The sequence below is a fragment of the Puma concolor genome, chromosome B3 (genome assembly GCF_028749965.1).
Source record: "Puma concolor isolate L17-30 chromosome B3, mPumCon1.1.hap2, whole genome shotgun sequence".
Taxonomy (NCBI): domain Eukaryota; kingdom Metazoa; phylum Chordata; class Mammalia; order Carnivora; family Felidae; genus Puma; species Puma concolor.
In genome coordinates this window covers 62,443,769-62,468,280 of record NC_141672.1, presented here as the reverse complement: position 1 = coordinate 62,468,280, position 24,512 = coordinate 62,443,769, and the positions used below count along the sequence as shown (strand labels likewise).

At 37.0% G+C, this 24,512-nt stretch overlaps 1 protein-coding gene and 1 long non-coding RNA gene across 3 annotated transcripts in view; both read right to left on the bottom strand.

Annotated features, from left to right (window-relative positions):
• The window catches only part of SLC25A21 (solute carrier family 25 member 21), a 480,482-nt gene that overhangs the window by 376,466 nt on the left and 79,504 nt on the right, over positions 1 to 24,512 (bottom strand). The window lies entirely within an intron of this gene.
• Positions 9,783 to 23,880, bottom strand: LOC147579999 (uncharacterized). Its single transcript, XR_015252409.1, has 3 exons — positions 15,393 to 23,880; positions 14,464 to 14,545; positions 9,783 to 11,274 (listed from the first exon to the last, which is right to left on the bottom strand). It is a non-coding gene; the product is annotated as an uncharacterized LOC147579999 (long non-coding RNA).

Here is a 24,512-nt window from a genome sequence, read left to right as displayed (position 1 = left end):
ATTCCACTGAAATCTTGTTTCCTTCCCTTTGAATCTGGGCTTCCTTTAGTGGCTTGCTTGACCAAAGAATACAGTAGAATTCTGTAAATTCTTAAAACTTTGAAGACTTGAAGCTTCCACCTGGCCCTTTTGAAACATTCTTTCTAGTAGATCTGATCTGCCATACGTGGAAATCTAACTACTCTGAGACCTTTCTGCTGGACAGTCAAGGGTTAGGAAGGATCTCCAGGTGACATTCCTAGCTGAGCCTCGCCTTTCAAACATCCCCATCAACGCACCAGACATGTGAATGACATCCAGAGTTGTAGACCAGAGGCAAAGATTCCTATCTCACTCCAATCTTTAAAAGATTAGGTAATGGCCTAAGAGAAGACACTGTGAAACTTCACAAGTATTATAAATTCTATAAAATAGTATACTCAATCTGTACACCCATAAAATGACACACACACACACACACACACACACACACACACACACCCTTTCATAATTTACACATTCTCTAAATTCTGTGAAATGACTCATACCCTTTCCCGTCAGGTTCACACACGATGGACCTGCTGTAGTTTTCTTCCTTACATTCTGGCCACCCTGCTGTGCACTGACCTCCAACTACAGACTTGGAGTCTGTAACCAGGTCAACACTAAGGGATTATTTATTTTTACATACAAGGGGCAAGCGTTCATCTATAACCATCACACCTTTCCAGACCATCAGGCTTCTCTCTTCCCCAAATAAACTTCTAAAAATCTTTATCTGGACATGGTAATGATTTTAATCCTGGGTCCATAAAGACTGGAAACACTTTTAAAATCTTCTCATTGTCCTTCCCTGGAAGCTTAAAGTTAAATAAATTTCCACACACTGAGAATCGGATTTCTGGTAAACCACATCTCAAGAGAAAGTCAAATGTCATTGTAGATGTCAATTTCTTATTTTTTACTTGAAATTTAATGTAAGTCCTCCTCTAAATTTTTACCATGATAGTTAAAGTAATGCAGTATCACTCTCTCCTATTTCGGTTTAGAACTTTCAAATATGTGTACATGGCTACAATAACCTTTCTTTACTCACAGCCTTTCCCTAACTATTTTTAGCTTTTGCAGTCTTGACATTCCTCACCCCAGCTCATTTTTTTGGAAACAATTTTGTTTTGCTTTCATCTGTGATACAATGACAGTTGGAACGTAAAGTGGTATTCCAGGTGGGTCCCGAGTTCCTTGTCTTCTATATAGTGTATTTTTCCTCTGGCCAATCAATTTTATGATAAATTTAAGTTAGGAAAATTTTAGCAAGTTCAGCTATAAAAAGAACAAATATAGTTATAAATGGTGAACTGTGCAATTTCCTTTGGTTTTTCTAGTCCCTTTTCATATCCTCAACCAAAAAGTTACTGGATCTGAAAATCTTGTGAAATTCTTCCAGTTTAAATCAACAACATTTAGCAACAATAATATAGCAATTATTAAAAAATAAAAGGCTTATAGCATTAATTCATTCCAGTGAATACTTATGTACAATTAGAAGTAAACCCAATCTTATTCTCCTTTTTTCTCTACTGATGAATTACACTGTTGTCACTTTTCATTTTATTATGCTAACTTGAGTTTACATTCAACTAAAAGCTTTCCTGGGGCACCTGGGTGGCTCAGTCGGTTGACCTCTGACTTTGGTTCAGATCATGATCTCAGGGTTCCGTGGGTTTGAGCCCTGTGTCAGGCTCTGGGCTGACAGCTCAGAGCCTGGAGCCTGCTTCAGATTCTGTGTCTCCCTTTCTCTCTGCCCTTTCCCCACTCATTCTCATTCTCATCCTCTCTCTCTCTATCTCTCTCAAAAATAAACATTAAAAAAATAAATAAAAGCTTTCCCTTGGTACAATATTTTATTCCTGGATTTTTAGCTCTGTCTTGTCTGTGGATGCTGCCTTCAGTATTTTGAGCATATTTTCATTTTAACAACAGATGAATGTTATGACCTAGAACACTAACATCTTAACAAATAAACATTGAGAACTCAGATAATCAGACAACCTTTAGCCAAACCTCATAGTGCCTGGAATGGTCTGCATTTTTATGTTTGGCATATGAACAGCTTTCTACCCATGCAGCAATGATCATATCCGTGCAATTTGAATTTGGAATGTGTTCCTGAGATCCTATAGCCAGAGCTTTCCCAGACTCAAATCACAGTAGAATTACAGTCTATTCAACCAAAACTTTCAAAATTTTATTAAATAATTTGGAGAATGAGTGAAGCATATCAATGGCACATTATTCTCCATACTTACTAAAATATTCAAACAATTCAATCAAATCTTTTAAAATCAACTCTGCAAATATTTATTAAATGCTAGAAATTTAATGATGAAAAACATAAATCTATACTACCTAACAAAGAAAGTCCTTACATCTCAACTACCATCAGGGTGATTCTAACTTTTTGGTAGACTTTAAGTTCATGAAGATACAAGTCATTTGACTAACTTATGTATGCTTTGTTAAAGTAGACCTTTAGTGGCAATCTTTGTTTTATATCACTTCTATGAAATAATATGAAATCATAAAGGCTTCTCAATATTTCTTTGGGTCCAGGCTTGTCAGATATGATAGTCAATAATTTTATAAATGTTACTTTTCCCCCATGAATTTTAATGTTCTCAGCTATAAAATGAAGGGATTGAACCAGATGATGGAAACCAGATGATATCTAAGGCCTCTTCCGTTTTTAGGGTACATGGATTCCACTGTCACCAGTAGGAAAGAACATTATCAGATCTAGATGGATGTTGCTTTGATATACACAGTAACAATATCTGAAGTCCTGACTGGATTTGGGGACACTAGGGCTTAAAGGCCACAGCAAGATCTTTTCAGGGCCTGTCACATTTGCAGTCAAGTTCTACTGAAGCTGATAATTATTCTGGGAGACCAATGCTTTTCCACTCAGAGAAATGTACAAACTGTCACCAGTTGTTGCTCTGCTCCTGAGAGTCTTGCTTGGTCTTACACTCTTGGATCAGATAAATGTGAATGGTATCTGAACTAGCGGTGACCCCTTACCTCTCCTTCAAATTATTGTCTCAAGCAGTCTTCTCTCAAAAAAGGTTAAACATTTCCTTGAAGCTTTCCATGATCTCTCCAGATAAGAGCCCCTTCCACCCTGGTCACTATTCTAACTTGACTGCATCTGCGGTTATGCTCATACTATTATAATTATCTTCTCATATGTTAATTCATGAATTTCTTCAGGGTAAGAATCATGTCTTATTTATCTGTGTATCTAACACAAGAGCCTACCACATAGGAGACACTGAAACAGCAGTAATAGCCAACATTTACAGAGTATTCACTAAGTGGCAGGCACTTTATAAATAACAGCTTTAACCCTTATACCAACTGCATGAAGTATTAAATGTCACTATCAGCATTTTATAGATGAAGAAACACGAGTCCAAAGTTTCAGTAACTTGTCTGTGGTTACATTCAACTAGACAGTGACAGAGTAAGAATATGAATCCAAAGAGTCTGGCTCCAGAGTCTGTACTATCAACTACTATGCATTGGTTAATTATCATGAGATAGCACCTTTTAACATGTTACTTTTAATGTTATATTAATATGTTAATATCTTACTGTGACATATATCCTCAGATTATTCTCTCTCTCCTTCTGAGAAAAAGCATGTTGTTTCTAGAGTGGGCCTCCAGATAACACATGGAGTTATATAAAGTAGAACTGTACTTTTAAAAATAGCGATAATTCCATTTGGGAGAGATTAACTGAAACAAACAAGCAAGCAAACAAGCGAAAAAACAAAACGTGAGGAATAGATTTTTTTGTGTTCGCTACTGGGAGAAAATGACCACAAAGGCACACCTGCAAGCATCATCTTCTATAATGGAATTCTCCATAGAATAGACAAGTACAAATATGGTCCTGTGTAGATGCAATCCGGCATCTGAAATGCCATCTTCCAATACTGCCATCCCAAGATATGGCCATTAGCTAGTCTGAGATGGCCAGGAGAGGACATTGGTGGAGTGGGCATAAAAACTAGAGGAGCACCAAGAAACAGTCTGGATCCAAATTTGGGGCAACACCTAGCAAGCACCATACCAGCGAGGTCTAAGTATTAGGTATAAACTGAAGTGCTTTGAAGGGGATCAGGCAGCTAATGGGACTGAAGGATATCTTGTTAGGAAAACATTTACAAATACTGGGATAAAAGTAATACTTCATTTCTCTCTTAACTCTACTACATATTTTTAAAAATAATAACCATGAGAAAAAATAGGACATGGTGCAAACTACAAAGAACTAAAAAGAGAGACTGATAACACTGTTCCAGGCATTGGTTGCCAAATCTCAATTTTTCACGGGACATCAGAAATCCAGACTTTAATGTGAAATCTTCCAATTTTTAAAATATTAGCAATTGATTCAGTTAAAAGCACACACACAATGTAAATAAACCCTAGATGTGGCAAGCAAAACATAGCTGCAGGTCAGATTTGGCCCACAACCCACCAGTTTGCAGCCTTGGAAGACAGGCTCCAAGTTCCCCAACATTTAGAAAACAGGAAACAATTACATGGGCAAACATGATTACTTGTGGTCAGAAGTAAAAACAGAGAGTAGAATTCAGCAAGTTAGACAAGGTGAGGAAAAGCAAAGGATTCTGGAGGTGAAAGCAGGAGAGAGCCCAGAAACCAGGAAGTTCAGTGGTTTAAGACAATGGTACCAGAAAACAAAACCACAAAGAGCAGCCTAATGCAGGAGTTTTGCCTACTAGAGCCATTACTTCTTACTGTAGCTTCTCACTGAAGCTGGTAGTGGGTGGTGGTCATCCTTGGAACCACGGTACACTCAAGGAAGTGAATGCAGGCGGCTGGAAAGAGAAAGCCCTCTTCTCTGCAGGTGTGCTCTGATCCCTGCTGGAACAAAGACAGTCCAGCTGGGATTCCAGGGAGCTTCTAATGGTAAGGGTCCCTGAACTTTCCATTCTAAATAGGAAGCACACCTCAGAGACAAGGAGGTTAAGCCCTCCTATATTTCAGAGTCTCTCCTGTCTGCCAGGGCTCCTCAACTGTTCCACAAATAAAGCACATTTTGCTATGACACCAATGAACAGCACCCGTCCCAAGCAACAACATTTGGGCTGATTCCTCAAATGTCAGTTTGTACAATCTGCCCTCTTTCTTGTAGACCACCCAGTCTTCTTATAATGATTCTACATTGTCTCATTTATTTTCTTCATGGCAGCAGAGATCCCAATTTCCTTAGTTAAATTTCATTCCCTCCCTTATGTAACTGCTGATTTATTTGTAATTCCCTGGCTCTCTATTAGTCAGCTCGGGACTTTTTTTTCTCTCTAATCAGCTGAGAAATATAGTAGAATTGATAAACAGCTATTTTTCTACTCAGAAAAGTGAGGAACAAAAATAAAATATGGAAAGAAAAAATTAAGTATAAAGAGATTAGAAGGAAAAGAAAACACAGCAGATGCTACACATAGGTAGCTCATAGTTCTGAGTGTCCTTGTCACTGAATGTAGTGAAAGACATGGACAAGAAAACAGTCTTCATGAATTTAGCCTAGCATTTGGTGTAGCCCATGTTATTACATTATTGTAATGAAAAACACATCAGAATATGTCTAGACACATGACATACTCCTGGTAGAGAGTTCTCTGCACTTCAAAAAATTGTGGTTCAATTTCCTTCTGGGAAACGCTCCAATGGCAACATTTCAGGTTCTTGAAAGGCTCTTCAGAATGACCGCCTAAGGGAAGGCCACCTCCAAAAGAAGACTTAAAGCACCAGGGCACTGCAAGGGCTGGCAGACCTTTCCATGGGAAAATGGTCCGAACAGCATGGCCCCCCTGTAGAAACCCGATGTACAATAATCCACTGATAGGCTTTCCTACGTACAGAGTAGCTGTGACAGTCTAAATAAAACACTAAAAAGAACCTATAAACAGAACAGAAGTAATGAAATACTTTGTTTTGGTGATTCTTTAGTTTTAACTACATATGGATTAAACAAATCCAATTGGTATAACTTACACCAATGTGTTGATTTAAACCAAATTCTATAGGCATTGGAAGTCAGGAAAGGAAACCAACACCACATCCCCACGGTACATTACCTAGTATAGGGTAAATGATGCTGTGCCTGTGTTCTTGCAGAAGAGTCATGAGAAGAATAAATCCTAAACTGCAGCCATCATGCTTAGATTGTATTTCTGGCTGTGCCACTCCCAGACTTAAATCTCTAAATGCCTGAAGTTGGGCCCACATGATCTCCTCTCATACGTGTATAAAACAAAGATTACAAAACAAAAGGACCCTAATTTAATCCAACTTCTAGAATTCTCTGATATTTTATCACATTTGGAAAAGGATGATTTATGAGGTGTGGGGATGCTCTCTGTCTAGACTCAGCAAGTCGGACAAGTATTTCTTAAGTGTATAACCAGTACCACAACTAGATCAATGGCCCACCAGGGTGAACACAATAGTCTTTAGGAAGCCAACAGTCAATACTGGGACAGAGAACTAACCCTTAGAAAATAATTAAGGAGCATGCCAAAATTGAATATAATTAAATGCACAATGTTGAGGGTTCAGATAATCTATGGAATTTGGTCAATGGCCTAGAGTAATAGAGAAGATATCTTAGCAGAGGTGGAATTTTAGTTGGGCCTTGAACCCTGAGTAGACACAGCAAAAGGCATACTGGAATCATTACAACTGGAAACGTTACAACAAAAGCACAAATTGGGGGACGTGTTTTGGAGGGAGACCCAAGAGCAGAAATTACTGTGAATTTGGGGACACTTCAACTTGATTGGCATTTATTGAAAAGGGGAAGTCAGGTGAGTAAAGCAACAAGGAGCCAAATTCTGAAGTCTTAAAAGCCTACCTGGTGGAAGTAAAACCTCTGTCCAAAAGATTTAGTCCTCGTTGTAATAGCTAACCCAAAAAGAAGTTCATTTGCCCTAAAGAGCAGGCTAAGTATTGCTCAAAGCACACAACAGTCCCATACAACAATCAAATCTTATGACCAGAATGCAAACTAAAGAAGACCTTTCCTGAAACACCTCCAATTTTACCACTGAGTGTTACCATATACCTTTTCTAATGCTGCAGCTGGTTCAATTATTTCTTCTATCTGGATCCTCCTCTCTAGCCTATATCTTTGAACAACTGTGAATGGTAAATCCCCCAAATTCCAAATTTGCTTCTGTTTGGCTAGGCAAACCAGAGAGCATCCCTTCAGGACTCACAGTAATTCTACCACCATTGCTACCACCATCACCAACACCCCATTCTGTGAATTAACCTGGTGTGTCCCCTGACCTATATACTGCACTAGTCACTCTGTCCCTTAGCCTAGCTCAATTCCATGTTGACAAAAAAGTTGCATCAAGAACAAATAGTTATTAGACTACTACTACATGGCAGCCACTGCACTAAGCACTGAAAACACAAAGGCAAATAAGACACATCAGCTCTCAAAGAGTACAGTCCATTGGAAAGTTGGATCTGTTTTCATTCTTTCATCTGACAAACATCTGTTATGGGCCTATTACATACCATCCATAATACTGGGTCCTAAGGATACAAAAAATGAGTAAGGTATGGTATCTACTCTCCAGGAACTTATGGTCTTTTTGGAAGGGAGAGACAGAAACACAAAACAAGCCAACCATGTAACAAAGCAATATATTTACTGGGGAAAACTAGAAAAAGAGAATAACCTATTGTACCTTGGGGGAGGGATTTGTTCAGGAAAGTCTTTATAGAGGAGGTGACACTTTAACTGAGATATGAAAGCTAAGTGGGTATTTGAGAGACAGAGCAGGTAGAGAAAAACACTAAATGTAGAGATTATAGCATGGGGGAATATGGAAGCCCAGGTTATTCAGACTACTCTTCTCAATGCAAACAACAATACTGGATAATGTACAAAAACATCTTAAAAACATTAAAAAGCTGACAAGAAATTATGGAACAACGAGGCTAAAATCTAAGTGAAGCAGTAGCTTAGGGAGGTGAGCAGGGCTCTGCAATTGTTTTTGTTCCAGGACATCTGTCTGTTAGGTAACTTTGAGTTTTCATTTGTAGACTTCTCAGGGTGAGAGAAAACAAAATTAAAGCTCAGGTCCTGTAAGGTGGGAAGACAAACTGAAAAGATTCCTACATTAAACTCTTTCTCCAAAGGGCAACAGTCTCAGGGAAAGGGTGATCTAAAAGTAAACTCACTCTATCCTATCCTCTACCCACCCCAGAGGACTGTAAGAAAATGTGTCATTTGCTGAGCAGATTAGCAGGAATAGTCCCTGAGAAACTGTAACTATAATGGCCTTTGAGTGAATCTGAAGACCAAATTCACATCACTGGAAAAAAGGTACCATGAAGCAAGAACCAGCAGAAACAGTGAAATGCAGAAGATCTTCAAAGGCTTAAGATATCAAATCATTAGACATATATTATAAAACAGTTATTCTTAGCATATTTAAAGAAATAAAGAAAAAATGGGATAAAATTTAAAAGGAAAAGGAAAATATCAAAATGTACCCTTAGCAAATTTGAAAAGGAATCAAATAGATCTTCTGAAATTGAAAAATGAAATTAATTTTAAACAAATAGTTTTTGCAACAATTATAGTAAAGATTAGAGCAGACAGGAATCATCACTGAATGACAATCTAGGGGGACAATTTTATGAGAAGCAGGATATTTGAGTTTATTGTCTTTGTCTATTTGTTTTTGCATGTATAGTTAACCTATTTTACTTGATTTTGTTATCTTCTATATACATAGAATATTTTTTATTGAGGCAAAAACACTTAACATGAGATTTACCCTCTTCACAAAATTTTAAGTTTACAATACAATATTGTTAGCTGTAGGCACAATGTGGTACAGCGGATCTTTAGAACTTACTCATCTTAAGTAACTGAAACTTTATACCAACTGACAAATTCCCCATTTCCCCCTCCCAGGAGAAAGAAATTTGTATGACTTTAAGTGTTACCCCATAAACTTGCTTGTTAGTTGCAAGAGAAGAAAAAAAAGTAATTAAACAGAAGAGAAATTGGATAAATTGATTGATCAAAATTAATATCACCACCTCCAGATGTGATACTCTAAGAAGGAAACAGCATCATTGATGCAGAATTCTGCCAAGAATGTGTAAGTTGGATCTAATCATGAGGAAACATCAGACCCCAAGTTAGGAATATTCCAATTTTAGAAGTCGAGTATGAAGGCTATGGTCTTCCAGGATGTATAGGTAATAAATAAACAAAGAAAACTATAGAAATGTTCCATATTAAAAGAGTTTTATGAGACATGACAACTAAATGTAGATACTGTACTGGAGGAGAAAAAAATGCTATAAAAGACATTACTGAGTCAACTGAAAAATTGAATTTGGCAGGATATTAGATAAAAGCACTGTACCAATACTTTCTAATTGTTAGATTTAAATTCATCCCATAAAAATTTATTGAAGTTGATAACTTTATTGTAATTACATGAAGATAACCTTATTCTTCAGAAATAAACATTAAAGTACTCAGGGGTAAAGGACCATGATGTACATCATTTACCCACAAAATCTTCAGAAAAAAGTTATTTACATATATACAAATATATGTGTGTGTGTGTGTAATATATATGTATATATATTACACACACACACACATATATATAAATTACTACATGCAATTTATGTAAGTATATAAAGTTATACATAGAAAGGGAGAGAGCACAAATGATAAAGCAGATGGAGTGCAATTTTGATAATAGGTATATCTGGGCAAAGAGTATACAAGTATTCTTTGTACTGTTTTTATTTTTGCAACTTATGCATAAGTTCTAAATGTTTGAAGTTATTTCCAAATGGAAAGGCTAAAAGATAACCTCAATGAATGGAATCAACATCAATCTAGACATAGATGAGGGTAAAATTAGTACACTAGAAAATAGGGAAGAAGAAATTATTCAGAATGCAGCATAGTGGAGAAATATGGAAATATAGAAGAGAGGTTAGGATATATAAGCTGAAGAATGAAGGCTAACTATGTTTAACTAGAGTTCCAGGAGAAGAGGAGAAAAATAATGAGTCAGGAACAGGGACAAAATCTGAAGTAATGACTAACATTTTTTAGAACTGAAAAAAGACACCAAAACAAATTCATAAATCACAATGAATCTTCAGCAGGCAAATAAAATGAAATGCACATAAAGAAACAGCATAGTAAAACTGCATTACACCAAAAACAAATGAAAAAAGCTAGAGGAAAAAAAAGGACAGATTACTTGCATAGCAGCAGTTTGACAGCTGACAAAAACAACAATGAAAGCCAAAAGACAGTGGAATTACAATTTCAATGTGCTGAGAGAAAAATGGCAGCCTAGAATTCTATACCCAGCCAAAGTATCTTTGTTATAAAGATGTTTTGAGGCAAAGAAAGAGATTTTTCTTCCAGTAGACCCTAACTAAAAAAATTTCAAAAGGACATACTTCAAGGAAAGCAATCTGAGAGAGGAAGGTCTGAGATGCAAGAAGGAATAACAAGCAAAAGGAGTGCTAAATACATGAAAGGAAAGCATGAACAAAGGCACAGAAGCAGGAAATAGTCTGGTATGTCTAGAGAATTACCAGAAGCTTGGGTGTGGGTTGGTGGAGCAGAGAGTTAATCTCTCAACTTTATCAAATACAAATCCTATCAGTAAAAAATTAAACTAAGTATGTGCTCGGAATACATGTAAAGCATAGTGAATATAATTATAAATGATATGAAATATAGTTAAATATAACTAAAATTAAAGAAGGATGGGATTAAAAATATATGAATAGGACTTCTGACAGTTTCTTCCCACACTCTAAAAGACTATATATAACTAGTGGTTGGCAAACTGACATGCAGGCCAAATCTGGCTGACCACCTGTTTTTGAAAATAAAGTCCTAGTGGAACACAGTCATTCTCATTTGTTTAAATATTACCTATAACTGCTTGCATGCTATAGCAATAGTTAAGTAGTTTTGGCATATAAATTTAAAATATTTGCTATTTGGTGCCTTACAGAAGAAATCTCCAGCCCTCGAGTTTGAACATGGGTAGGCACAGGAGTATAAAGGGCTCATAAGCCACCACATTGTAGACATGAACATACCAGCAATGGGGAGTCCTCAAAGGATCTTCCACAGGAGAAAGGTCACTCTGATAGCCGTGTGGTAATTGGAATAGAGGAGAGAAGCCTAAGGAAGGGGAGACATTTTTTTGGTCATGCTTTCTTTGAAAGTGCTTTCTTTGTTTATAATGTAGGAGAGAGAATTCACAGAGTTCTCTGTGGGCCAAATGAAATAATGTGTAGTAAAGTGTTTCTTAAACTAAAAAAGCACTATAAGAAATTAAGGTATGATTTACTTGCAGTAGATTTTCATTAAATGAATGTTTTAGAAAGTGTTATAGAGTTGAGCCTTGAACAACACAAGGAATAGAAGTGTCAACCCTCGCATACAGTCAAAAATCCATGTATAACTTTTTATTTCTCAAATCTTAACTACTAATAGCCCACTGTTGATTGGAAAACCTCACCAATAACATGAACAGTCAATTAGCAGATATTTTGTATATGTATTATGTTCTATTTTCTCTCTTAAGTTTATTTATTTATTTTGACAGGGACAGAGATAGTGCAAGTTGGGGAGGGGCAGAGGAAGAGGAAGAAAGAGAGAGAGAGAGAGAGAGAGAGAGAGAGAGAGAGAGAATCCCAAGCAGATCCGAGCTGCTAGCACAGAGCTTGATGCAGGGCTCGAACTCCCAAAACCGTGAGATCATGATCTGAGCCGAAATCAAGAGTCACTCAATCAACTGAGCCACCCAGGTACCCTTGTACTATGTTCTTACAGTAAAGTAAGCTAGGAAAAAGAAAATGTTATTAAGAAAATCATAAAGAAGAGAAAATACATTTACAGTACTGTACTATATTTATCAAAAAAATTCAGACATAAGTGGATCTGAGTAGCTCAAACCTGTGTTGTTCAAAGGTCAACTGTATATTCTGCTCTCTCAGTTTTGAGAGCATTCTTTCATATTAATACATTTTGTATAACTGCATCATATAGCTATACTGAAATCATTTAGTATCAAAATTTAAATGTAACTTAATTGTGTTAATTGATTTAAACCAATTTAGTAACTTGCCTGGAAAAAATGCTTCCAGATGTTAATATTCAGTGTAATTTATTTGCCTGTTTAGTTACAAAAAGGTGGTCCTCAATTGAAAAAATGTATTGCATAGGCATTGACTTTTTATTGACACCTAAAATGTACATCCCATGTAAAAGACCTAAGAATAAAAGACATAAGAAGGCCATGAAGAAATTTTATGGCAGAAAAAGATCTGGAAGCATAATCTTACATTTTCTTATAATTCTTGAGACTTCCAAACCATTAGGAACTAAATACAACAATTCAAGTCTTCTTTAAAAAAACAAAAAACAAAACAAAACAAAACCTTAAGGTACATCTCTTATTACTACTTACGATACTTAAAAATACAATCATATTAGTTGATTTTTTTTCAGAATCAGGGACATGGTTTTCAAGAGCACCCATCTGTATCCACCACCTCATCACATAAAATGCTGAGAGCATTACTTGGTTGCGATGGATTATAGAGAATCTGTGGCAATAATAGATTATGCCCTCACAATTTGTGAGTGTGTCTGTCCCTCGTGTGTGTACAAATATGTGCTTATGAACACATGTGGAGATGTCCTTTTAAAACATGCCAGAAAATTTGTGAAAGAAAAAATATATTATTATCATCAGTGAAGATAGAAGGTGAGAAACAGTACCACATGCATCCTAATAGAACTGCAGGCTATTTTAACTTAAATTAGTTTCAGCCTTCTTCGTTGAAAACAGAAGTAAATCATGTAAGGAACTAATTCATACTGGGAGAGACAACAAAGAATGCCAATAAAACTTATTTGTAAAAAAAAAATTACTACAAAAATATTTCTACCACATTTCCAGTTTTGTTTTAAATAAAAGAATAGAGGCCCTCTTCCAGGAACATTTTAAAAGGATATAGCTTAAAGGAAACTTTTATTTCTTTTTTTATATATATATGGCTGGGTCTCATTTATTATGCATTAATTGCAGACAAAACCATGGTTCTCTGCACAAAAACAATTTGACACAAGCAACATGGTGGTCTATGAAACAGAAAGGTTACATGACCCCTAATTCTGATTGTGTCCAACATATGCACCTTATTGTTTGCTCCTCTGATAACAAAGATCAGATGCTTCAAATACAAAGTACACTCTTTAAGAAGCATCCCATCACCAATGCCCCAGGAATTCACAGGCAGTTATTTTATTTACATGGCTTTGAACTTGGATAATTTGGCGAGTCCAGTTTTTTCCACATTTTGGCGCTTGTCTTATCTGCCTAACCAGACTCCAATATATATCCTGCTCACGACCCATTCACCATAATAATCCTTCTTTGATGGGCATACCGAGGCACATTTGATGGAAGAGTATGTCTGATCTCCTTCAAGAGTTGTGAACATGCCCCAAAATGTTATCATTTCCCTAACCCATTACTGGTGAACTTATGTAAACTTTTAATATATCTATTTATATTTTCAATCTGCACCACATCCTGGATAATGCATTCCACAAGTTTCTATTCATTGTAGACCTCTTTTAAGCTTCTGAGAATGCTGTGAGTTCTAGTATACCAGGATTCAATAAATAAGAGAGCATAGCTTTCACAGTTTTATAGATGTTAACCATATCTCCTTTTACAGCCTCCTTCCTTTATAATTAGAGCCCTTTTCTCTTTATGCTACACTCATAAAAATATTTAATTAGTGAATACACCAATTTAAGTCAATGAATCAATGTAGAAATATATTCTTTTGCCCATATTAGCTAACTTTCTCTGGACCCTCTCACTTTATCTGTCTATCTATCTATCTATCTATCTATCCATCCATCCATCCATCTAGAGAGTGCAAGTCAGGGAGAAGAGCAGTGGGAGAGAGAAAGAGATAATCTTAAGCAGACTCCACGCTAAGTGAGGAGCCTGACGCAGGCTCAATCCCATAACCCTGGGATCATGACGAGCTGAAATCAAGAGTCGGACACTCAACCAACTGAACCAACCATGCCCCTAGAACCTTTCACTTTAATCATGTCTTCATTGAGGACTGCTGACCAGAACTGCACACCATGTTCCTGGTGTAATGCATAATGAGGTACAAAGAGTGTTTATTCTAAAACAATTTATAAGCAAGGCTGGAAATGATTAAGATACTTGTGAAATCACCACATACACTGGTCTCAAGAAGAGCTTTGGTTGAAACAGTGCTTGCCAGTAAAGATAGGGTGTAGAGGAAAGAGGTAAGCTACCCTTATCAGATTCACCTCTTAATCCTGGGCTGCCTTCCTCACTGGACAAGCTGTCACATCAGTCTTTCCAGGAGAAGGCCTCTTCCAAAAAAAGGCTCTGAAATATCAAGAGTTTCTATGAAAGTAGAGTTTTGAAATAATTTTATAAGACAAGCTAAAGTACAGTGACCATACAAACAGTAAAGAAGAAAGAGGCTAGGATATTTGTCTGTTGTGCTCATATTAAGCCACATTCCAAAGTGATTACCCATTTATAAAACATCCAATAGATCTTCAAGGGCATAAATCCCCCAGAAAGCTAATTCAGAAGGTTTCTTGGCAAGTACAGAGTAAAAGCAAAGATGTTTACATGGTATTGATAAAAATAAAAAATATACTAAATTAATCCTACTTCAGAATATATCAGTGTCACTGGCCAGACAACATGTGTCCATCAGATACTATTTTTCAAATAAACAGTTATAAGTTATCAATTTCCAATTCCTCTTCTTGTATAAACTCTATGTAGGCAATTCCTTTTCAATTACTTTATAGGAAAGAAGGTAAATGCCTGGGTCATACGCAGCCATTATTCAATTTCCCTATCCGTTAAAGACTTTGTAAATGGAAAAAACTCTAAGGCAGAATGCAGCTTCAGAATGTTTTTTAGTTCACTGTATTTGGCAATAATTACAAAATTATCACTACATTAACTGGTAATTAACTAGTTTTCAGCTTTCTTGGGTTATAATTTCTTGAGATAGAGAAATACCCAAATTATATTTACAAATGTCATTTCAAGGTTCAATTTTTTAACTGCTCTAAGAGGCCACTGGCCATCAAATGCACCACTGTTTTTAATGTGCCACTAAAGAAGAAAAATGCTGCTAGTTATTGGTAAGGCTACAGCAATTGTTAAAATACATTCTGATTTCAGAGATGTCAGAGTGTGGGTGAAAGTATACCTTGAAATCTTTGAAATGTAGTATTTTCATTCTCATTTTTCTCAAATAAAACCAAAATTTAGAGAGCACTCTTCATTCAGGCCCCATGCTCTGCTTCCCAGATATTCTCAGGCTGTCCAAAGGCAGCTTCAAATTAGTGAAGAAGTTTGGAAATGGTACCACTATCAATAGCCTCCCACACCAGGTCAGAAATAGGAGACAAGCTGGGCTACAAACCAAAGAGAAAGAGTCATAAGAAGAATCAATTCTGAAAACATCACTTAAAACAAGAAATCAGGAAACTGTCTCGCAAGCTTAAAAAAAACTGCTTAGAAAGTAGTCCTTTCACCCACACTTGCATTTGTAGGTGTCAGTCACCACCAGATTCAACACCTTTAAATGCCAAAAAATAACAACAATAATAAAAACTACATACACTTATTTGACCCATTAGTGGGACAAGATATCACTCTTGAGCTTGATTCCTAGATTCACCTGGTCCTGCCTGTCCTTGCTATTCATGTTGTCTCCCAGCATCATTCCTGAAGCCAACAGCCTCTCTTAATGTCCAGGTTACATGCTCTGCCCCTACACACTCAGCATCAGTTGAAGATAAAGTGCTGACCTGTTTTATTTGGGCATAACCCAGGGTGGACTCCTGGGATCCCATTACTCTTTGGTTGACCACAGAACTTAATCATTTCTTTAGACGTAAAAAAATTTTTTTAATGTTTTATTTATTTTTGAGTGAGACAGAGACAGAGTGTGAGCAGGGAGGGAAGAGGCAGAGAGAGAAGGAGACACAGAATCCAAAGCAGGCTCCAGGCGCTAAGCTGTCAGCACAAGCCCGACACAGGGCTCAAACTCACAAACCATGAGATTATGACCTGAGCCGAAGTCAGACACTCAACCGACTGAGCCACCAGCCGCCGTTCTTTAGACTTCTTAGAGCACATCTGTAGTGTTCAACTCATCTCCTGACTTTCTTCTAGATCAAAGAACAAATCTCCTTGTGCACCGGAGATACAAAATCCCCAGAAAGCGGCCCAGAAATCCATCTTTAAGTCTTTCTAGAATCAGTCTCCTTATCTCCCCAGTTCATCTCTATCCAAATCAGACAGTACCTTATTTTAGAAAATAAAGACAGAAGAAAGAAATATTACTTCATAGACACCACTTAATACAAATGGATAAATCTTTAACCCTTTCTGTAGCACTGTCAACAATAAAACACCTCAAATATGACAAAAACCAAACAAAGCAAAACAAAACAAAAACCAACCCTGTGTTTTCCTACAATGAAGGTTGTCTCTTTCCTAGAATTGAAACCAATGTTATCTGTATTTCATAACACATAACTTACATCCTTTATTAAATGAAATTGGACAGCCTTCCACTGATGGAACGCTATGCTAGATATTCTTCATTTGCCTCTCTAGATCCACTCTTCTCCACCTTTTCTATCTGGCTTTCTTCCCAGGAGGCTGATTTTTAAGGACCGCATCAACTGTAATATTCCCTTTTGCCTTCTGGCTTCCAGTTGGGTTCAACCAATGGGAGGTACCTCCAAGAATTCATGGGCAAGAGGAGAGAGGGTTGAGTATTTATTTTCCCAGCTCTCTCCTCATCAGGCATGGCTTCTGTTTTCCGCTAGTTAAGGCCACAGCTCCTATAAGGCAGCCTTCGCTTCCTGCTTCAGCTACTGCCAGGGATGATAATGGTTTTCCTATTGCTGCCTGGTCCTGGATGAGCACTCTCTCTTATTGGTTCCTTAAATCTGCACAATTTGGTCAATCATTCTTCCATTAATCTCTCTTCAGTTTTGCCTTTTCAATGTGCCATGTCCAGCTGTCCATGTCCAATGTGCCATGACACATGTCCAATGTGCCATGACCAGATTGATACATCAGATTTATATTACCTCATGCTTGGCGTAGATCTTTCCTTCAGTCTAAAGCTCAGAATATTCTTCCTCAGATACTTGCTAGTAACTTCAATTTTCAAGAATTAAAAGACCTCTAACCATTCTGCTAATGGTTCAAATCCTGCCTGAAACATCAGATAGTCAAAAGATCAGGTCAGAGCCCAAGTATTATCCCTAGTTTAGGCCAAATCAATCACAAGGAAGCTACACGCCACAACGTGTCTGTACACACTCTACAGAGCTGCTTCCCCCTAAATGATCGCAACTCTCCCATTTCCTTGCGTTAGCTACTCTTCCTATGGGTTCTCACAGTACCATGAACTTTTGCCTGTTTGATTTTCCACATTATAGTTGTTTTTTCTGCTTATCTGCCCCACTAGATTATAAGCTCTATGAGGACACAAACTGTCTTACACACTTTAATATTTATAACACTTAAAACTGTGCCACTAGGCACTCAATAATATTTGTTTTTAAAAAGTGAATGAACTGAACATTATGCCCTTGAAGTTAACGGGCAATGAAGCAATTACGTATGTATTATAAATAAACTACTACTAAGAACTGTGTCACTCATGCCTTCACTCACTGCCTTAATCATTTATTGTTTGGGGCCTTCTACTGGAGAGCATGACACTAGGTCCTGGAAACACAAATTTGTGTGGCCACTTTCCCTGCCTGAAAGCCGCAGGCATTGTTAACTGCACAGGCATCTGTCAGGACACATTTTGACAACAGATGAAGGTTTCCTATGCAAATTCTTCTTAAAAGAATTGGGTTTTGGTATTTGTTTGGTTTTGTTTTTGTTTTTGACTCCCAGTAAGAACTGGGAAGACCGCTTTGCAAATCTGTGCAGTGTTTTATATCAAATGGTATAACTTTCTACCACTAGCATGCCTTGATTTTAACATTTCCCCTCTTCTCTGAATTATTCCCCTTTCTTTTTCTCATTTACACTTTATAAATAGTTCTTAGTTGTATTTTTCCTTTGCCCTAGTTTTTATTGTAAGCTGTTTCAAATGCTTCTTGAAAGAAGTTGAAAAATAAATAACAAAAAAGATTGCTTTATTTTCCTCACTTAAATTTTATCTACCTTTGAAGATTTTTTTTGATAGATCCAGCTAATTTTTCACTGAAATTAATTTTAAAAGGCCGCAGTTGTATTAGTACAGTATTAACAACAGAAAATCACATTAATGATTAAGAAGTAATTGATACATACAAAACTATTCATAACAATACATCTTTCTATATTATATAATTTTCAAATTTTTATAAGCATTTTACTTATAGATGCATAAAAAAGACATATTTAAAAGAAATAAAATAAAGAGAAGACAGCTAGATTATCTCTGTTTTCCCATGTCCACATGGTGGTCAAATGAACATGCAGATTTAAGATATATAGGGTGGTAATTTGATTATTGAGTCATATGTGACCCAGCTGAATGAATGTAATAACAGACAGATGATGGTTTATGTTGTTGATAGGAACTGATTTCCCTCGTTCCATATTTTAGCAGCCAATCATTTCTAGAATTGGCTTAGACCCTGAAAATATCCTCAGCAGGGATGCAGTTTTGAGACTGGGACATTCTCTAACAGCTGGAAGACATTCAGTGACTCCAAATGATGAGGGCCAGTGGGAGCATGTGAGGATGGGCACCTGTCCTAGAGCTTCCCTGAGCTAGCAAACACCTTGCTCTGACAATCAACTCTCCCCTGGGCTTTTTTAGATATTAAGTTTTAGAAGCAAATCTGAAGAATGACTGTTCATTTGAAATAGCCTTAATATCTAGAGACCACATTGTAAGACTTTTAGAAGTTGAATAGGAGTCTGCATTAGAGGATGGGGGGAAGGGAAGAAAGGAGCATAGATAGCTTTATTTTCAAATTTGTAGGCTACTCTTTTCAGAATAATTCCAAAGATTAACAAACCAAATTCTCTCCATTGTAGAGGAACATCAAGTCTTCATAAAATATAAGATTAAATTTAAAATATGTGAATAATGAAATATTGGGGTTCCATATTTGAATTCTCATAGTATAAAATATTTGAGCTGGTAAACATTAAACCCCAAAGATCTAATCAAATAGATATCTAAGTGACTCAGACATTGTAAATAATTTCAGCATTGTAGCATTGTATTTGCCAGCAGATACAGTCAGTTCTTTCACCAACTGAGATATCATTTAGTCTATAACTTAAACAAGCGTTGATAAAGTTTTTCACAAAAGATGCTATCAGCAAAACAGAGGACTTTGTATTACTTCAAAGCTTATTTATAATGTGTTTAGAAAAAATTCAATGGAAACAGGAAAATAATGTCTCGATTTTCTAAACTTTGCAACATCTGCTTTTACTTACTTTTCAGCATTGTAAAGGTCTCTGGATTTCAAGTGAATTACTTTGCTTTCCCTTTGTCTACTCCTTTACTTAACTATCTTCACACTAACTTACACACCCAGGCACAATCTGTGAACTCATGAAAATCTCTAAGGCATGAATAACAAAGGAATTTTAGAACAAGTGACATAGTACATGGAAATATGCCTCAAAAGAAAGGCCAGGTGTCTAAGGAGCAGATCCCTCTATAAAAATACTCGGAATCCTGCATCATTCTTTCTCATACCATCCTATGCTAGTTAATTACATGTTATTTACAATCTTTGTTGGATAGCCTTAAAAATATCTCCTAAAGGAAAAGAAAGGACTTTCACATATGTGTGTATATGTGAGTATATTTGTGTGCTTTTCCCAAATCCAAATAAGATCATTAATATAATGTTGAGTAAGTCCCCATGTGTTTACTGAAGAAAAAAAGCCACTAAAATCTGCTGGGAACAAAATCCACATCCTCAATGTTAGTCTTCTGCATTGGGCTTTTGTTTCCCTTCTTCCCAAATTGCATAAGGACTTAAATCCAAAGAAATTTTTTAAATGTTTTCTAGATTTTTAAAAATAGATATTTCTCTATACTTAGTGAGAGTTGCCCCTAAAGCACACTAATGTCCAATTACTTTGGAGGGCATGGAAGTCTCTCATTCCTTGATCTTTCTATCTAAGCATTCATTTGTTTCATTTAAAGTTAAGTTACTTTAGAAAAACAACACCATTGCTTCCGCTACATTTCCTGATTTCTTAAAATTTGAAATTTCAGTAAATTTTTGCATCAACAGGGAACAGTGGGTAAAAAAAGAAAGCTAATATACTGGTCATCATACAAACACAATTTTATTCAGGACTTCCTTGAAAACCTTGTTGAGATGCTTTAAACATTTGTTGGTGGCTTCTTGTGAAGCTGATTTAAAGGCTGGTGGTTATTTGTGGTTAATATACAAAGGGGTAAAAAGAAAAACAGGGAGAAAATGGCCTTTACAAAGCACACTCCTGAGGTTTCACCACTGGGTTAACTGACATTCTTTCCTTCACTTCCCCAGTTGGGCTGACCTCAACATTCTTGGTGTCCAAGACTTCTAAAAGAATGTAAACCACATTATCTTCCCCAGAGGGGAAAACAGAAACAAAGTTGGATGATATATCAGGATAAGGAATAGGTCCACCATGTGTTTAAAAAGAAGGAAGAGTTCCACTGTAATCATACCAAAAATCAAGGTTTTGTGGACATGGATTTGTCCACATAAAAAAGAAGAGTGGCTTTGCCATTTAGTCAAAGGTCTTTTACAAGCAGTTAAAGAACAAGTTGGGAGCCATTATTCTTGGTTTCTGCCACACACCTGTGAGATCACGATGGGAGAGATAATACAAAGAGATCTGAATCTCTAAAGGATTTAAAAAATGTTAAGATATTGGAAATCAGTGGTAAAAAGGGGGAAAAGAAGTAAAGTCCTTCTTTGGCCATCACTGAATGTTGGCAACACTGCCTTTTATGGTTGCTTTGATTATGCGCTAAATTCAAAAGGTTTTAGCCATGGATAATTTGATGCTTTGGTTTTCCTTTATTCTCCATTTTTTTTCATTGCATGTTTTAGAATGGTTTGTGTTCAAGAATCAATTTAACCACAACAAAAGAGACTCTGATTTGGAATATGTATGACTTCACTTGAGGTGGAAGGAAATCACAAATCAGTTCCGAAAAAGAAAGGAAACTCTCAAGCTCATATGCCTTCCTCTTTTCCTTAAAAACATTTTTAAGATGCTTTCACCTAATATTATCTTTAAATCATCACTTTGAAAAAGACCCTTTCAATGTCAATACTTCTTTGGGGATCAGTAATAAGCCCTCTGTTTTTTTTCATTCTATGCACTTCAAGTAACTACGCTGACTTGCAAACTTCATATAGCATCCATGCACTGGTCACCCTCCCATCTTTCTGTCCAGTCCAGTTCTGGGGCTGTTCGGACTTGCTGATATAATCGTCTGATAAACAACAGCCTGCTTGATATCTCATAAGCCCTCCAATGCCTCCTTTTCACAAGTGAACTCATGTCCTTTGCTCTCTCCCTACCTAAATGTTTCCCCTATGTTGCTTAAGTGTCTACCCAATGGAACCCAAATCATTAATTGAAGGATCTCTAAGTTTTCTGTCTCTTCTAATTAGTGACCCAGTGTTGTCAATCGCCCTCCTCAACATCACTTTAATAACCATTTATCTCCAACTCTACTGACCCCCAAAATCATCATCATATCTGACAAACTGCTGAAACAGCCCTCTAACCAGTCTCTTTGCCACTGATCTTACTCCTATTCAACCCATTTACCATCCACACAGCCCTCAGAGTAATCTTTCTTGAAGTGATACTCATAAAACATAAACCTGATCACAACACTATAGCTTAATTTCTCATCACCCTTATTAACCAAGTCTAAACAGCTTAACTTAAAAGATTCTCACTATCTAGCCTATGCCTACTTCACTGCTGAGGTTTCACTCCCATTTACAGTCACACTAAGTAGCTGTTAGTCCTTCAGAACCTCCCATGCTTTTAGCTGGAATATGCTGTTCTCACTGCCTATCTCGAATCCAAATGTCACTTTCTTAGGGTCATCTTTCTTTACTCTAAATTAGATCAAGGTCATAGCTAAGCTTGTAAAACACCTAAATTCTAGTGCACAGCTCCTCATATACTGTTGTAATTGTGTACAGTGTCTCCTCCACTATACTGTCAGCTCCATGAGGGCAGGGACCATGTTTGTCTTATTCACTACTACTCAGCACCTGGTACTGGGGAGGTTTTTAATAAATACCCATTGAACCAATGAACATATTAATATATTTCTTCCTTCACCAGGAAAACAGGCCATGTGATCTGCTGTATAGTTATCATTTACCACAGAGGAAATATGAGCCATCCTAGATGGCAATTAAGATTCTGGATGCCCCATAATCAAGACATCTTATAGAATTTATAGGCACCACTTTTCTCAAATTCTGCCTAGTTAACAGGATGGTAGCAGGGTCAACTAAGCTTGGCCAGGGCCAAAAGACAGACTTGCCTTTGGCTAATCTAAAAGTCATGGGTAGAATAAATAAATTAAGCTGTTAAATGGTTATTTACTAACTCTATCTATTCTCCTTGACCCCTGAATCTAATTGTAAGGATAGCTACCATCAATGATAGACTCTGATTGTGTTGCCGCTAAAGTGCTTTTGTGAACTTATTCAACTTGGAGAACATGAGAAAAATTGTGGGTTTATACAAACATTACAATGACACCTAAGATAGTCAGAACAGTTTAAAAAAAAAAAAGCTCATGTTAAGTCTAACTCTTGGTTATATTTTTCTGATGTTAGATATAACATTAGATGTAGCCACCTGTCACAGTTGTACATGACGTAAGATGCAATGTTAGTGATACAGTGTGGAAAATAACTCAGTTGTGGCAAAGCTGAATCACAAGACATGATCCAAACAAAAGGCATCCAAACACCCACAGTGTTTGCACCTCAGGACCAGTACTCAGTCCACTTACAATGTTCTGCTCCTTGCCACCGTCCATCAGAATATGATCATCCCATTGTCTTAGTTATGCTTAAGGCCTACTAATATAGAGCTACATTATTAAACCAAAAATCATTATTAACTTAGCAGTTTTATATCTCTGTATTGCTTAGGGTGATAAAATATAGTAACAATTAGGAATTAAAACAATTTCAGTGTTCTCTTTAATTCTGCCCCTCAACTACGGATGCTTCAAATCCTAGCAGTGGAAATTATAAACTAAGATGCTGCATAGAAGAGAAAGTTGTGGAATAGATTAGATCAACACTGGATAAATTCAGCAAGAATAACTGTATTCAATTATTACACTAGAATCTCTTTAGTACCTAAGTTGTCATTACTAATAAACTAGGAAACTGATAGTATAAGAACTCTGCCACACTGCTGGAAAACCATACAGTGGCTTTCTATATAAATGCCCTTCCCAAAGGTTGTAGTCAAAAAAAGAGTGGTCTTTGTAGGGACACCTAGAGAAGAAACTTGGCTCCCCATCTATTTATCCCTTGTCTCCTTAAAGCTTTAATCATCAGAAATGAAAGGAGAGTGATGATAACCTATCACATATGATGGCTCTGAGCAATGAAGTAGAGCACGTAAATTTCCTAGCACATGGTGAAATATCTAGCCCATAATAGATATTTTTATTTATTTATTTATTTACTTTGAGAGAGAGAACTTGAACATGAGGGGGGAGGGGTAGAAGGAAGAGGGAGAGAGAGTGAGAAAGAGAGAGAGGGAGAATCTTAAGCAGAATCAATGTCTGATGAGGAGCCTGATCCCATGACCCTGGGAACATGACCTGTACCAAAATCAAGAGTGGGAAGCTTAACTTATTGGGCCACCCAGGAGCCGCACCCATAACAGATATTTTAAAAAGTGAGCTCCCGGGGCGCCTGGGTGGCGCAGTCGGTTAAGCGTCCGACTTCAGCCAGGTCACGATCTCGCGGTCCGTGAGTTCGAGCCCCGCGTCAGGCTCTGGGCTGATGGCTCAGAGCCTGGAGCCTGTTTCCGATTCTGTGTCTCCCTCTCTCCCTGCCCCTCCCCTGTTCATGCTCTGTCTCTCTCTGTCCCAAAAATAAATAAAAATGTTGAAAAAAAATTTTTTTTTAAAATAAACAGTGAGCTCCCTTCCTTCTTCCTTTCTCCACCCACCCTCAAGTACCTAGTTTATGGTGTAGGTATCACACAGCCACTGGACAAAACAGAAACCATTCAGATCTCATATTAGCAGGTCCCATTCTTTTGACCTCTC